Source organism: Odocoileus virginianus, chromosome 20 (genome assembly GCF_023699985.2).
Source record: "Odocoileus virginianus isolate 20LAN1187 ecotype Illinois chromosome 20, Ovbor_1.2, whole genome shotgun sequence".
Lineage (NCBI taxonomy): Eukaryota > Metazoa > Chordata > Mammalia > Artiodactyla > Cervidae > Odocoileus > Odocoileus virginianus.
The window spans coordinates 28,147,613-28,163,433 of record NC_069693.1 but is presented as its reverse complement, the minus strand read 5'-3'; the positions used below and the strand labels follow the sequence as shown (position 1 = coordinate 28,163,433).

Below are 15,821 nucleotides of genomic sequence, written 5' to 3'. Positions count from 1 at the left end.
ATACATGTCCCAGTTACAGGGGCTGACCATCTAAGTAAAAATTGCTTGCGTAGGCTGCAGAAAAAGTCTTCAGCCTGCCATAGAGGACGTGTCTTTTGTCCATAATGGACCAGATTCACTCATGGAGAAAACAAAAGAGAGGGGTGCTCAAAGATAAAAGCTTTGGCTAAAGTCAAACTTCCAAAGATAAAAGTATGGCAATATGGCCATAGGCAAGTTACTTATCTTTTCTAAAACTCGGTTGTCTCATTTATAAAATGTTAGATATTAATAGTGCCTATCACAGTAGGTTTTTGCAAAGATTAAGGGAAGTGATACCTTTCAAGACCATATGTTCCTGACATAGCAATAAGCACTCAATACCTGTTAGCTGCCAGTGCTGTGACTTTTCTCTCTGTGGTAATATCAGGCCCCCTTTCTTATCTTAAAGTCTCTATTCATATGTTTAGTAAATATTTACTGAGAACCTACTTGGGGCCAGAATAGTGCTTACAACCAGGAACCCGGTGGTCCCAAGATAAAGCCAATCCTCAAGAACCTCCAGGTCTAGTTAGCAAGACAGACACCTAAACAGACAATTACAACCCATGTGGGAATCACAATAAATGGTATAATCTTAATGACTAAAGCCCAGGGGACATCCATAGCTCAGTCTTCAGCAATCAGAAAGAAATCCTTAGAGGTAGTGAGGTGCAAGCACAGGTATAAACTGAGTAAAAGGTAGCTTGTGAGGAAAGAGAGATCACTGGGCTCTGTGAAATAAAGGTTGTGCCTTGTAGTAGATCTAGAGTGGATGAGTACAGTGAAGGCTGGGCGTGCAGAGACAACAGCTGAGTGGGGGTCTAAACAGCAGAACAGTGGGCCCATTACTAGAGGGTCCTGAAAGCTTGAGAAGGAATTCAGATGCCTCAAAGTGAAAGGATTAGTAGCCAAGTAACATATCTGGATTTAGGGACACTGTTCAGGATATGTATGAAAGGTGGATCATGCTGGAGTTGACAGAGGGAAAAGTAACCCTGGAGGCATAAAGATCTGTTGGGTGGCAGCCGCAGCAGAATCTTGGAGAAAGGGATTCTGGCTTGCATTTGACAGCGGCAGTGTGGGCAGAGAGAACAAAGTGTTTCAGAGATAATCAGAGAGCAAACCAACTGGAATCAATCACTCTTGGAGATAAGAGGCTACGAGGCATACAGGGTGCACTCACGTTTCAGATGCAGTGAATTTTGATGCTGACACTGAGATGTGGCACACAGCACAAGGTAAAGGTTTGGGGAAAGATCATGACTTGCATTTGACCTCTGAATCTAAGTCACTTTGTGGACACTCAACGGTGAGATGAGCCACGGACACATGCAAGGGTGAGTCTAAGACGGTACCGTGTGGGAAGTCATGCTGCTAGAATTAATTCTTAACGTTTTACCTGAATATTTCAACATCCTATAAAAATAGCTTCAGTTACTAGTGAGCTGATAAAGGAGGTAAATGTATTCATAGAATCCTAAAACTTGTGGACCATTGGTTACTCTGGACCCAACCACCTTTGTGGCCCAGAGAAGAGTTTGTTAACCTAGGGGCACACAGACAGTGAACGATAGAGCCAGGTTTGGAGCTGATGTCAGTCTCCCAGCTTAGGATCCAGTGCTCTGTCTTTTGAGATCTAAAAGATTCAGCCTCCTAGCAACCTCTTTACCTTGTGGGATGTAAGCCACCTTGCACACATTTAAAGAATTCTTTTCAAAAGAAGAAAAGGGGATAAAGAACAACATGGGAGTCATGTTAGTCTCTCCAGCCAAGTTTCTGCCATGGAATTATATAACCCTTTTAGTTCCTTCTATCTCCTATGAACCTTCTATGGTCCAAAAATGGAAAAAAAAAAAAAAAAAACCAAAATAAAAAAAAACTATTATCTTTGTACAGGCACATAATAGGTGCTCCATAAAGGTAACCCAATAATAACAGGAATAATCACATTCCTCAAAGCCCAGGATTACTGGCCTGTCAAATTCTACTTGGGATCTGTGAGGGTAGGCACATTTGTGGGATGGGCCTGGAAACCATCATTTCCATCCCCACAAATACAGTAACATTTGATACACTCAGTAATGCTGGTCCATCTTACCTTCTTCACCCATTGGATACTTGCTGCCAGTTTCTGTAACACAAAACTCCACCCATCTGATTGGTCATTCAACAAATGGCAACCAGAAGGATCCTCAGGAGACCTCTGAGACGAATATACAGCAATTTCTGCAAAAAGTGAAAGGATTATTAGTAACCTGGAGGTGACATGAATCAATAGAATGATACACTCCTAGACACTGGGGGTACACAGTTGCATAGGACACACTTTTCTCTTTGACAATAAGGGCCCATGTATAACGTGAGAGATGTAAATAAATGATCACAATGGTGTGCAAAGAGGGAAAAACTTGTCATGAATTTAGAGGTACTACAGGATGGTTCAGTGAACGCTATGCATTCAGTTCTTTGATAACAAAGATAAAAGCAGTCATATATCCAACGTCTTGTACCATGCTACTTACTTTACACGTATTTGCTCTAGCACTAACAACAAACCTGTGGGGGAGATAGGAAATCGTAGAGTCAGTTGCTGATAGAATCCACATTTTACTGGCCTCCAAAGTCAGTTTCCTCCCTTCTAAAGAGAGAAGCACCATCCTGGTGCTGTCAAATCCTGGTGGAGTGACAGACTCAAGGGCAAAGAGTGACAGCGGTGGCAGTCGTGATAGGAGATGTCATCCCCACGCGGGCAGAGCGGAGCACTGGGCTGACAGAGCTGCAATTCTTTATCAGGACTACATTCCTCTGCTTTCCCCCTCCTGCTCCACATCACATTCTGGAGCTTCTGTGTGTGGGGGCTGTGTTCTGCCTGGATGCTGGGCTGATTCATCTTCATATCTCCCGAAGTGTCTACCACTTTTCCTAGCCCAGAGCAGCTGTTCAATGTATATTTGCTGAATGAATGAAGAGAGGAATATGGAGTGTCTGAACAGCTGCCGTCTTCAAAAAACCAAGGCACTGAACCAAGGAAGGTGCCGCTGGCATAACTTCCCGAACATGACAGAGAAAGGAGTTCTTGAATGTCCTTCCTCTCTAGAACATCTACTTTCGAGGATCAACTCAGGCTGCACTAAGGGCTTAAACAGCTTCTTACTTTGACTTTAGGTTCATCCCACAGTCGTGTCTGACTTTTTTGCAACCCCATAAAATGCAGACCGCCAGGCTCCTCTTTCCATGGGGATTCTCCAGGCAAGAATACTGGAGTGGGTTTCCACGCCCTCCTCCAGGGCATCTTCCCAACCCAGGGATCGAATCCGGGGTCTCCTGCATTGCAGATGGTTGGTTTCTTTACCATCTGAGCCATCGGGGACACCCACTCTGACTTTACTATCCTTCATTTTCCCAGACCCAATTTTCCTTGTTTCATTTTGGCTCCACCTATTAACTCTTCACATACAATGCCTTCTCCAAAACAACAGGGACAACAGCAACATGGGAAAACCCATCTGCACAGGGCTGAGGATGGGCTGTACATCTACTGAAATCTGTTCACGGCACCTTAATTTGGTGACTGTAACAAGAACAATAAAACTGTCCTGTGCATGCGTGCTCAGTCCATCGAACTGCAACCCCATGGACTGTAGCCCACCAGGTTCTTCTGTTCATGGGCTTATCCAGGCAAGAATACTAGAGTGGGTTGCCATGCCCTCCTCCAGGGGATGTTTGCAGCCCAGGGATCTAACCTGCATCTCCTTTGGCTCCTGCCATGTGTGCTATCTCCAGGATGTCAAGGATGGAGCAGAGCTGGGGTTATTCCCAGAGGTATATGGAGTCATGGAGAAAAAGCCACAGGGGAAGGACCTGTTCATAACCCCAGAGGAAGGACCCAACTCGCAACCATGTCATAGCCACTCTCCAACAGCCCTCCCTAGATCAATCACATGCCCAGAGAACCATACCCTTCTGTGGTCCCCTTCCATGTGACTCTGAATTGCCCTGGGGTAACCAATGAAATATCAATAACCTCAGATATGCAGATGACACCACACTTACGGCAGAAAGCGAAGAAGAACTAAAGAGTCTCTTGATGAAAGTGAAAGAGGAGAGTGAAAAATTTGGCTTAAAACTCAACATTCAGAAAAGTAAGATCATGGCATCTGGTCCCATCACTTCATGGCAAGATGGGGAAACAGTGACAGACTTTTTTTTTTTTAGGTCTCCAAAATCACTGCAGATGGTGACTGCAGCCATGAAATTAAAAGACACTTGCTCCTTGGAAGAAAAGTTATGACCAACCTAGATAGCATATTAAAAAGCAGAGATATTACTTTGCCAACAAAGGTCCATCTAGCCAAAGCTATGGATTTTCCAGTAGTCATGAATGGATGTGAGAGTTGGAATATAAAGAAAGCTGAGCACCAAAGAATTGATGCTTTTGAACTGTGGTGTTGGAGAAGATTCTTGAGAGTCCCTTGGACTGCAAGGAGGTCCAACCAGTCCATCCTAAAGGAAATCAGTCCTGAACATTCACTGGAGGGATGATGCTGAAGCTGATGGGAAGAACTGACTCATTTGAAAAGACCTTGATGCTGGGAAAGATTGAAGGCAGGGCAAGGGGTTGGACAGAGGAAGAGATGGTTGGATGGCATCGCTGACTCAGTGGACATGAGTTTGAGTAAGCTCCGGGAGTTGGTGACGGCCAGAGAGGCCCAGTGTGCTGCAGTCCATGAGGTTGCAAAGAGTTGGACGTGACTGAACTGAACTGAGCCAATGAAACACAGCAAAAGAGATACTATTAATATATGATTTCAGAAGTTGAGTCCTAAAAACCTGGTAACCGGTCTTGTGTTCTTAGAAAGGTTGCTCTGGGAGGAGTCAGCTGCCATGTCTGGAGTCTGAATGCTCTAGATCCCCATGCTGAGAGGATGCTCCAACTAGCCATGTGGAGAAGCAGCATGGATAGCGAGAGAGATGGCCAGCCATCCCCAGCTGCTGCAGGCATCCAAGCTGAAGAGTCAGGTGGTGAGTGAAGATGCCGTCTTAGACATCCAACCCACCTGGACCTTCACATGACTCCAGCCATCTGACTTTACACCATGAGACCCCAAGCAACAATTGCCCAGATGAGTTCACTCAGTTGCAAGAGGTAAGGATAAACAGTTGTTATAAGACACTAAATTTGGGGATGGTATGTTACCCAGAAATGGCTAAATAGAACACCATGAACAGGGATGGAACAGGCCTTTGGTGTGGTCCTTAATGTGTATATCCACTCTGGGTAGCATGAACCCATCGGGGTATCTCACCCCAGCCCCTAAAAAGATCAAACTTTTGCCTGGGGCATCCAGCCCATAACACCCACGATGGGATCAAAATCCAGCAGCACTGACTTCAGAGCCTGTGTTTCCTCTGTTTTTCTTCTGCTGTCTCCAATCAGTTCATGACACATCTATGTCTGTGGCCAGTGTGTTTTTAAAACTTTAGTTGTCAAATCTATAAAAACAGATTGAACTCCCACTTTGCCTTGCATTCTTTAGTTAGTTGCTCAGTTGTGTCTGACTCTGTGACCCCATGGACTGTAGCCCACCAGGCTCCTCTGTCCATGAGATTTTGCAGGCTAGAATACTGGAGTGGGTTGCCATTTCCTTCTCCAGGGGCTCTTCCCTGTAAAATATCTCTTATAAAACCCATCTCACCAAGAGCCTGCACTGATTATTAAGAGCTTTGGAAGGAAAGCAAAAATAAATGTGTAAGTTTTCTATGAATTCTGATTACTGCAAACTTTTGAGAAAGAGGGGCTTTAGGTTTTATGGACAATGCTGGTATATAATTACACAATGTTTCTTAGAAAAAAAAATGAACAGAAAAAAATCTAAGTTGTTTTTGTCCTTTTTCACAGAGTTGATGGGGAAAAAAAAAAGAGTTCAGTGGGTCTGAGAGAGCTGGGCAGTGTACTACAGATGTTCTCTTTCTGCAGTGTTGGTGTTCTGGGTTGGAATGTTCATTTCCCTGCCTGCCCCCCACATCTAATGACTGCCCAAGACCTGGAATCATGTGTTCCCTTTGGTGACAGGGACATACAGCCCAGCGTTACAGCACCCACTCCTACCTACTCTCAGGGCACCGTCCTTTAGTCTCCCAAGCCCTGCGTACCATCACGGGCCCTCTTCACCTACTGCCCTGCCCTCTACCAGCCCCTCCCCATTGCTGTGCTTGGCCACCCACACTACTGAGCCTCTTAGAATCAGACTCTCCACGCCATACGCTAGTTCAGAGAGATTGAGAAACAGGAAAAAGAAAAAAAAAAAGCCAAGGGTGTAAAGTGGGATGGAGAACATACTTGGCAAGGGTAGCAAAATCGAGGAGGAAACTCTGATGGTGGCAGATTTCTTTCACTGCACTCTGATCGAATGGAAGTCTTGGTACACACAGGGCCACATCCTCCCCTCTGACCCCCGAGTCAAACCACCATCCCTCTCTTAGGGTTTCTGCTCCAGATCAAATGCCCCAGCTCCTAGCTCTCCACGTGTGGGTCTTCTTCTAGAATGTGGGCTCAGCCAGGCCAGGTGTGTGCCTGGATCATTGTCAACAGCACATCGCCAACACCAGCAACAACATATAGTGCTGTGGGCGGGGGTGGGGGGGGGGTAAGGGCTGAAAGTATACGTGAGTTAGATGAAAACAGTCTCCACCCCACGCACTCCATCAGCGCCTGCTTCACGATCCTCAAGTCACTCACTGTGTGTAGGTATGCCACAGCAGGGATGGGTATAAAAGGGAGAGAACTGCCACTGGGTGGGGGAGGGGTGCCCAAGGAGAGAGTGACAGCTCCATTTTACAGGTGAAAAAACTGAGGCTGAGTGGTGAACACCCAAACATATAGGGCAATGAAGCAGCAGATGAAATTGCTAAAAAAAAAAAAAAAATCCACTCCTTTCCCGCCAACTTTAAGAGTCCATGACAAGACCTACTTGCCAGGGTAAATCATGCCTGTTCCTCTGAAAGGTGATCGCTCATTTCTACTTTTTGGTATAACACCACAGCAGGGAATCTGAGATATTTTGGTATGGAACTGAGTAACACGAACTATGATTAAATATATTATCATTGAACAAATAAAATATCAGCTTTTTGAAACTTTTATAGGGCAAAGAATTCAAGCAAAGGCCACATCCTTTCCTGTTGGTCTAGGAATACCAAGCTGTGCCGCTGATGCTGCTGTGTGTTCTTGCTCTTCAGACAGGAGAAGGGGCAGAGGAAGCTGAGACTGGGTGTCTGCAGATGGGGGTTACTTCCTTGTACAGGGGTCACGTGTTCCTGACATTGGGGAAGGGATAAACCAAATATAAACCAAAATAAACCAAAACAATACTCAGCACTGGGTGTTTTTCTTTCCTGTTATCACCCAAGTTCCAAAGCCACATGATGAAGCGTATTTTCTATGATCGACAGGTTTGCAGATTATGATTAAAAAAAAAATGAGGGAAGAAGCAAGTTATTAAATGTGAGGGGACAGGACTTAAAACCCAGGCTTTGCCTCTTCCAAGCTAATTTGACTTTGGCAAGAACTCTTTGAGCCTCAGTTTCTTCATTATAAAATGGGGATATCAATAACTTTTGTGGGATTATTGATTATTGTAAAGAACAGTGAGAATAAATACCTATTAGAATAGACATTCAATAATTAGTAGCTGCAATTACAAAAACATGTAGGTTATGCTTTTTCAATTGTGTATGATTAAATCGCTTTACCTTTTATTGTATATTTGCTATTTACAGAGCTCTATGGTAGGTGGATAACTTCCATATATTTGTTGTTGTTGTTCAGTTGCTAAATCATGTCTGATTCTTTGCAACCCCGTGGACTGTATTAGCACACCAGGCTGCCCTGTCCTTCACTATCTCCTGGAGTATGCCCCAACTTGTGTCTATTGAGTTGGTGATGCCACTCAGCCATCTCATTCTCTGTTGCCCCCTTTTCCTCCTGCCCTCAAACTTTGCCAGCAGCAGGGTTTGCCCCCACTGTGTCTGTTCTTCGAATCAGGTGGCCAATGTCTTGGAGCTTTGGCTTAAGCATCAGTCCTTCCAGTGAATATTCAGGGTTGATTTCCTTTAGGATTGACTGGTTTGATCTCCTTGCTGTCCAAGGAGTCTTCTAAGGAGTCTTCTCCAGCACCATAATTCAAACACATCAATTCTTTGACACTCAGCCTTCTTTATGTTCCAACGCTCACATCTGTATGGGACTATATTTGCATATATTAATACATGCTCATGGAATACATAATTAATATTCATCCATAAGCATTTTCCACCCCATTCCTTTTCAGATGAGGAAACTGAGTTCTCAGAGAAGTTCAGGGACCCCTCAGAGTTCAAAGGCTCAGCTTAGACCTCTGCTCCCATAAGATGTTGAGGGCTGCCAGCTGCCCACAGCTCAGGGCTCCCTGCAAACTCTCCATGGCCAGCTACTTGCTGCTTGTGCAGGATGGTGCCTACTGTCTGGCTGGAATTACAAGGAAACATCCATAAAGAGTTCCTGGGCTCCAAATGGATTTGACACAGTGGCCCTTTAAATCAAACTTAACACGATTATCTTGATTTCTCTTTGGTAGTTTTTCTAAGTAAGCCATGCCTTTAGAGGCACCTAATACAAAGTGACAACCTTCGCCGTTTTCCGAAGCACCGATGGACTGGCCTAGAGAGGGCCCATTGTCAACATGGTAATTACCGCACAATACCTGATGGCCAATGGACAGTCAGGAGGCGCAGGCAGCGGCTGAATCCGGCATTGTCCGGGCCCGATAAAAAGATTAGAAGCCCTGAAAAGCCGGGGAGCGGGATCTCACAGCTCTTTCGCTGGGCCCTGAAAGGCCCATTGTGCTGTCACCATAAATTCTGGGTTCCCCGGGCACTTGACAACTGAAGCCAGGGACAATAGAATTCTTGTGTCCAACAAAACACTCCTTGTCCAGTGTCAGTCTTATCAGCCGCATTTACAAATGTCTTTCGTTGTACCCAAATAATTCCCTATTAGAAGGGCTATTGGGAGCAGAACTAAATAAATATTCACAGCCTTTGTAATATCTTTGGGAAATGAATAAACAAACAGTCTCCTAGCATATGAGCAAACCTCCTGCTACTCTACATTTTATCCCTATTTCTTGCCCAAATGATGGAGTTTCTCTTTCTACCCTTTCCCATATTAACAATTTCAATACAGGATGCTCCAGTTTTACGTGTACCCACTACATAGCCCCAATATATATAGCCTTAGTGCCTCTACATGCATTTTTATTTTAATTAATCTTCCCAACAGCACTGGGCAGGGCTTGTTTTATTCTGCTCCTACCTCCTAAAAGAGAAAGGAATCAAACCTCAGAGAAGTTAAATAACTTGCCCAAGATAACAAAGCTAGTTAGCAGTAGAACAAGATTTAAATCTAGGTTTCCCATGTCCACAAGGATCTGCCTTCCCATTTTGCCATGATGATTTCTCTAATGAATAAAAAAGGAATGCAATGTCAGAGAAAGAGGAAAAGCTAAACACATCCACTATAAAACTCATATACACACATGAGTCTATTGTTATAGAACCTGGGAACACTTAGAAAGAAAATGAAAAGCTTTTCTCCAAGAGAGTATATATGTATTTTTTGCCCTAAAATAGCAGCAATTTTACTTTTTAAGTTTTGAGGGGCCATGGTAAAGAGGAGATGGAAAGCAAATAAAAATAAATATAATCCAGCTTCAGGAGAATTTTGGGGATGTCCATCAGATCAACTGGAAAAGTTGTAGAAAGAATTGCTGGAGTAAACAAAACAGGCAGGGCACACGTGATCACACCTGTTCCAGAACAATATTCACTCCTTCTTCTGAAGTTTATTTAGCTTGTCTTCTTGTCATGAATAAACAAATATCTAAACACTTGACAGTAATTCACATGACAAAATAGAAGCTTCCTTGGACAGCAATCTTAATATTTTATTTTTGGTTGCACTGGGTCTTTATGGCAGCTTGAAGGGCTTTCTCTAGTTGTGGCAAGTGGGGGCTGCTCTCTAGCTGTGGTTCATAGGCTTCTTGTTGTGGTAGCTTTTCTTGCTGGGCAGCGCAGGCTCTAGGGTGGGTGGGCTTCATTCACTGTGGTTCCCAGGCTCTAAGCATGGCCTCAGTAGTTGTGGTGCACAAGTTTACTTGCCTTAAGGCATGGGGATCTTCCTGGACCGGGGATCGAACCCGTGTCCCCTGCATTGGCAGGTGGATTCTTAATCACTGAACCACTAGGGAAGCCTGAACAACAGTCTTTACATAATTATTTTGAGAATATTTAAACTGTAAATGGTTCCCTACCAGGTGAAGACACATCGACACTGTTCAACACAGCTGACGCAATTCCGCCTGGCCTGTCCCAGCTTCACCTCCTGCCCAAGTAAGGCCTGCTGTTCCTGGCAGGCTATGCACCTCCATTCCTCCAGGCACATACTGTTGCTCAGCTAATTCCCCTCCCATTCGTTGCTGGTATAACTGTGGTGGAACTTTCCCGGCTCCCTCTTGTGGACTTGGGCGTCCAGATTCCCTCAGTAGACCCTATTACGTCTTGATTTCTCCCACGGGTAGAGTTCTTTGTTACTGTGACTGTCTGCCCCTTCCAACATTGCATCCAAGAAAGCTTTGAGATCCTAGAAGACAGAAATCAAGTCTTACACTCATTTTCTGTCTGGCCTGGGTCAGTCTGCTAACCCTCTAAAGGGCTTGGCCTACGGGAGAAATGCAGAAATGGCAGAGGTGAAATAGAGACCCACCATAAAAATGTATTTTTTAAATTTTAGACCACTGAAAACCTGTTGCTTTTTTATCTACTTGATGTCAAATGACAGGTAAAATTCATAATTTTTTAAGGACTATAATAATATATTCCCTTGGCCCAAATTACTCAGGCTTGATAAAAGCTATGTGGAGCTGTTCAGTTTGTTTTCTAAAATAGTTAAGATTAGTAAAATGGACTATCATTTTGTGAGCAATTGGCTATTAACAAGACTGGTTAACCAATAGGTATTTCCTTAGTGAGTGACAGTAAATCCATGTGTTTGTACAAGTACTGAGTTTGAAAAAGTGTGATCAATACTTCCCAAATACTTCCGATGCCAAGTGAAGCATTTAATCATCTTCGAGGACTCGAGGGTCTGGTTACAGTCATGTACATATGATGCTAACTCTTTCAGCTCTCCTGCACCCCCTGGAGCTGGGTGGCACACAGACACACCTTCATCCAAACAGCTAAGATGATTTCTAACATTTACTGAGAGTTCACAATGTGCCAGGTCCTAGACTAAGTACTTTCCTATCATGTAGAATTCAATCCCATAACCATCCTACGCATCAGGTGCTATTTAATTTCATAACCAGGAATCGAGGCACAGAAAGGCTGAATAAAGTTGCACCTCACTCAAGAAGTGGCTAAACAACAAAGCCACAATTTGGACACAAGCAGTTTGAACCTGTGGCAATTCATCCAACCATGACATTCAACTATTTTCTTCAGACATAAATGAGGGCACTAATTTAGGGAAATAATGTGGTGATTGAAAAAAAAAAAAAGATCAAGCACTACAACATCACCTTACTAGGCTACTGACATATCCAGAGAGAGAGAGAGAGGGAACAGACATTGATGAAGCACCATCCCCCAAATGAAACGATGAACAGCAAAGATCTCTGACCATGACCCAAGGCCTGAAACAGTAGTTTCATCAAATCTGAGCAGCCTCCATACAGCCAAGAAAGCCACTTATTTGCAAATGTCTATGTTTACAAAGATAGTCTTTACACATACACGCCCACACACACACTCTCTGAGAGTTTTTGCTATGTGCTAGAAGCCATGAAATTAAAAGATGCTTACTCCTTGGAAGGAAAGTTATGACCAGCCTAGATAGCATATTAAAAAGCAGAGACATTACTTTGCCAACAAAGGTCTGTCTGGTCAAGGCTATGGTTTTTCCAGTGGTCATGTATGGATGTGAGAGTTGGATGGTGAAGAAAGCTGAGCGCCAAAGAATTGATGCTTTTGAACTGTGGTGTTGGAGAAGACTCTTGAGAGTCCCTTGGACTGCAAGGAGATCCAACCAGTCCATCCTAAAGGAGATCAGTCCTGGGTGTTCATTGGAAGGACTGATGCTGAAGCTGAAACTCTAATACTTTGGCCACCTGATGCGAAGAGTTGACTCACTGGAAAAGACTCTGATGCTGGGAGGGATTGGGGGCAGGAGGAGAAGGGGACGACAGAGGATGAGATGGCTGGATGGCATCACCGACCTGATGGACATGGGTTTGGGTAGACTCTGGGAGCTGGTGACAGGCCTGGGAGGCCTGGCGTGCTGCGATTCATGGGGTTGCAAAGAGTCGGACACGACTGAGCGACTGAACTGAACTGAACTGAACTGAGAAACAGTCACAGTCTCAGACTTCCCACAGGAAGAAGAGCAAATGGCACTGGCCATAGCAATATGACTGCTATATGATGTAGTAGGAGAGGGTTCTCTCTTGAGGTCATTTGTTTCTTTCTTCAGAAAGAAACAAAACAAGGCTTCTCAAAAGTAAATAGGACTGTCCTTCTGCAATGTAAAATTAAGTTAAGAAAAAGAAAATGCCATTTTGTTATTTATCTCTTCTTAACACTTACTCGGAAGATACAAGCTGTACAAATTCAAAGTGTCTACAAGCTCCACAAGGGCGGGAAGCATGAATGTTTTCTTTACTGTAAATCAGGTGGATAGAGGCACAAACTAATGCTCCCAAATAACTTCTGAACAAATGATCAAAAGTAAATAAAGAAGTGAGTCCCTAACACCAAAGTCCCACCTGTGCCCAGGTGCAATGGAGGCCCACTGTGGGTAGTGACTTGTAGTTTTTCTTCAGGAATAAATATGAATTTGGCCACAAATTCACAGAGAGGTTATGCGAGCCAGCAAACTAGTCTAGTGGGCACTCTGCCTCCTTCTCACACCTCACTAAGTATGCTGGCTTCATTCAGGATCAGCAGGGGAAGTGGGCCATTAAAAGGGTTCAGCTATACTTTGCTGCACTTTATTGGCAGAATAATAGTCTCCACTGTGTGCACCAATTTTGAAATTCTTAAAGAATGGCATGCCAATATCAAGAATCTAATATCCTCATAAGAAACATTTTCTAGGCTGTTCCCCCTGGACTCCCCTCCCGGGCAGAAGTACGTACACACACACACACACACACACATCGTACATTTCTTTCTTTTCATCTTTTAAAAAAAATTCCTCAAATGACAAGTGAAGTCCACTTTTACCAATTTCAATGATAAAAACTGAAACTGAAGATAAAATGGCATTGACCACAATTGCGGAGAGTTGGGTCATCTTATTAGGCTGAGCTTAGATCATTAATGTGGAAGTGACAGGAAAATGGCCTTTCTGTACTCAGATCAGAGGCTCCGTGAGGTCTCCCACTGTGCTGGGTGCATGCTAAGTCACTTCTGTGTGTCTCAGTCTTTGTGATCCCATGGAACATAATCTGTCAGGCTCCTCTGTCCACGGGATTCTGCAAGCAAGAATACTGGAGTAGATGGCCATGCCCTCCTCCAGGGGATCTTCCCAACCCAGGGATCAAACCTATATCTCTTGTGTCTCCTGCATTGGAAGGCTAGTTCTTTATCACTATCGCCACCTGGGAAGCCCCTTCCACTATAATGTTAAATCACTATCTTAAGGCTTCAGCCGAGAAAATCAGGCTGAATTTTGAAACAGGGTTTCTTTATGCTTTCTGGGCTTTGATATCTTCAGTTATCTGATACTGTAAGTGTGTAAGTTACACACACACACACACACACACACACACACACACACACACTATGAACATGCTAATTTCTTAAAATATTTAAACCACATTCCATATCCAGCAACTTACACAATAAATTTTGATCTGGGCTGGACTTGATGGTCAACAAGGTTATTTCTTATGCTGAGTCTACAAAATTCTGTAATTGAAGCAATCAGTTCCCCAGCTAAAAGCAGCCCAGCTCCTTCCCGCAGAGTTCCGACCATAGTTGGGAAAATACTGAGCTAGAAGATCTCTAGGCTCTTTCCATCCCTGATAGTCACTGTGAGTCTGTGATTTCAAGGGGCAAATCTGATACCAGGATGAAGCCATCTTTAAGAGGACACTGCATATGCAGGAGACCATGAGGGCAAACAAAGTCTTCCTTTAGCTCTTGGGGAGACACGTAAACACAGCCAGATTTCACAGCCCCTGGCAAGGTGGTCTAGTAGCCTCAGGGAGAGCCAGGAAGAAACCAGACCAAGTGGGCGTGTCACCCAGCAAGCAGCAAGCGAGCAGGGGGCCATGCTGTGGATTAGACGGACCCTGGCAGGAAGCGCAGCCCCTGCTGGGGCAGGAACTTGCCATCCTGCCTGTTCCCATTTGGGACTTAACTCCTCAACAGCTCCATGACTCAGGACTGTTTCCTTATCTGTAAAATGGGCATCACAACATCCTTCGGAGCCTCTGGTGGTGAGGACAAATGAGTTAATACATTCAAAGTACACTATTATTTTCTGGCACAAATTAATTGTTCACCAAGTGTTAGTCCACATCATCATGATCAAAAATCTATCACATTTCTGTTTCACTGGCTCTATGTAAGATGAACAACGAGTGCAATGCCTGACACAATAGGAGCCCAACAAATTACTGTTATTATTACTGCCATTAAATGACAGTGAATCAGGAAGTGGAGAAGTACCTTTTCAATTATCTTTCAGTCCTGATCTCAGCAAAAGCAATGTCTCCACTTGCAGTGATCCCTGAAAAATCTCTCTTTTAACTGAGAAGGTAGTCTCAGGTTCAGAGTAGACTTGATTATATTGTTTCCTTTTTATTTTATCTATTTGGAGGCTACCTTCTATTTAGGAGAGCTTCCCAGGTGGTACTCACGGTAAAGAACCTGCCTGCCAATGCAGAAAACATAAGAGACACAGGTTCGATCCCTGGGTTGGGAAGACCCCTTGGAGCATGGCAGCCCACTCCAGTATTCTTGCCTGGAGAATCCCGTGGACAGAGGAGCCTCGCGGGCTACAGTCCATGGGGTCGCAAAGAGTTGGACATGACTGAAGCGACCGAGCACTCTGCAGCATTCAGCACTTCTGTTTAGAAAGGAGGCTTCCCTGGTGGATCGGATAGTAAAGAATCTGCAGTTCAGGGGACCCAGGTTCAATCACTGGGTTGGAAAGATCCCCTGGAGAAGGGCATAGCAACCCCCTGCAGTACTCTTGTCTGGAGAATCCTGTGAACAGAGGAGCCTGGTGGGCTATAGTCCATGGGATCCCGAAGAGGGGGACAAGACTGAGCAACTAACACTTTCTATTCATGATGAGGTACTAGTTTGCCATTGATGATACATGATATAATTTTCTTTTAAAATATTGAAGAAAAGCAGAATGAGCCAAAAGAAAATATGAAGTAAGTAACAAAGAGGGTGGTACTCAGATATTATGAAGACCAGCATGAATGATTGACTGAAAGTGGTGGTGGGCGGCCCTAAAAGGAGAGACCGAGGCTCCGAGTGGGAGGTGGTAAGACGCAGGGCCCACAGACACCCGGCCCCCGGCAGCCCACAGTTTCTCTGCAGGAGCCTCAGGGTGACCAGGTGTCAGATCCTGTGCATGAGGGGACTGCAAGGAATGACTATGGCTGGCTTTCAAGGGTGGAGACAGAATGACAAGGAAGAGACAAACCTAACTCCCTACCTGGTGGTGGAGGCGAGAGCCAGAG

The 15,821-nt window shown here is 44.4% G+C and overlaps 1 protein-coding gene across 3 annotated transcripts in view; it reads right to left on the bottom strand.

Moving 5' to 3' along the window:
- CDH11 (cadherin 11) overlaps window positions 1-15,821 on the bottom strand; it is a 149,226-nt gene that overhangs the window by 84,202 nt on the left and 49,203 nt on the right. For 2 of the 3 annotated variants that reach the window (XM_070451205.1, XM_070451206.1), the window contains exon 2: window positions 2,120-2,247. The gene's annotated coding sequence lies outside the window, so the exon portion shown is untranslated. Of the gene's footprint in view, window positions 1-2,119; window positions 2,248-8,762; window positions 8,873-15,821 lie in introns of those variants that run through there. The other variant, XM_020900358.2, reaches the window with a different exon arrangement.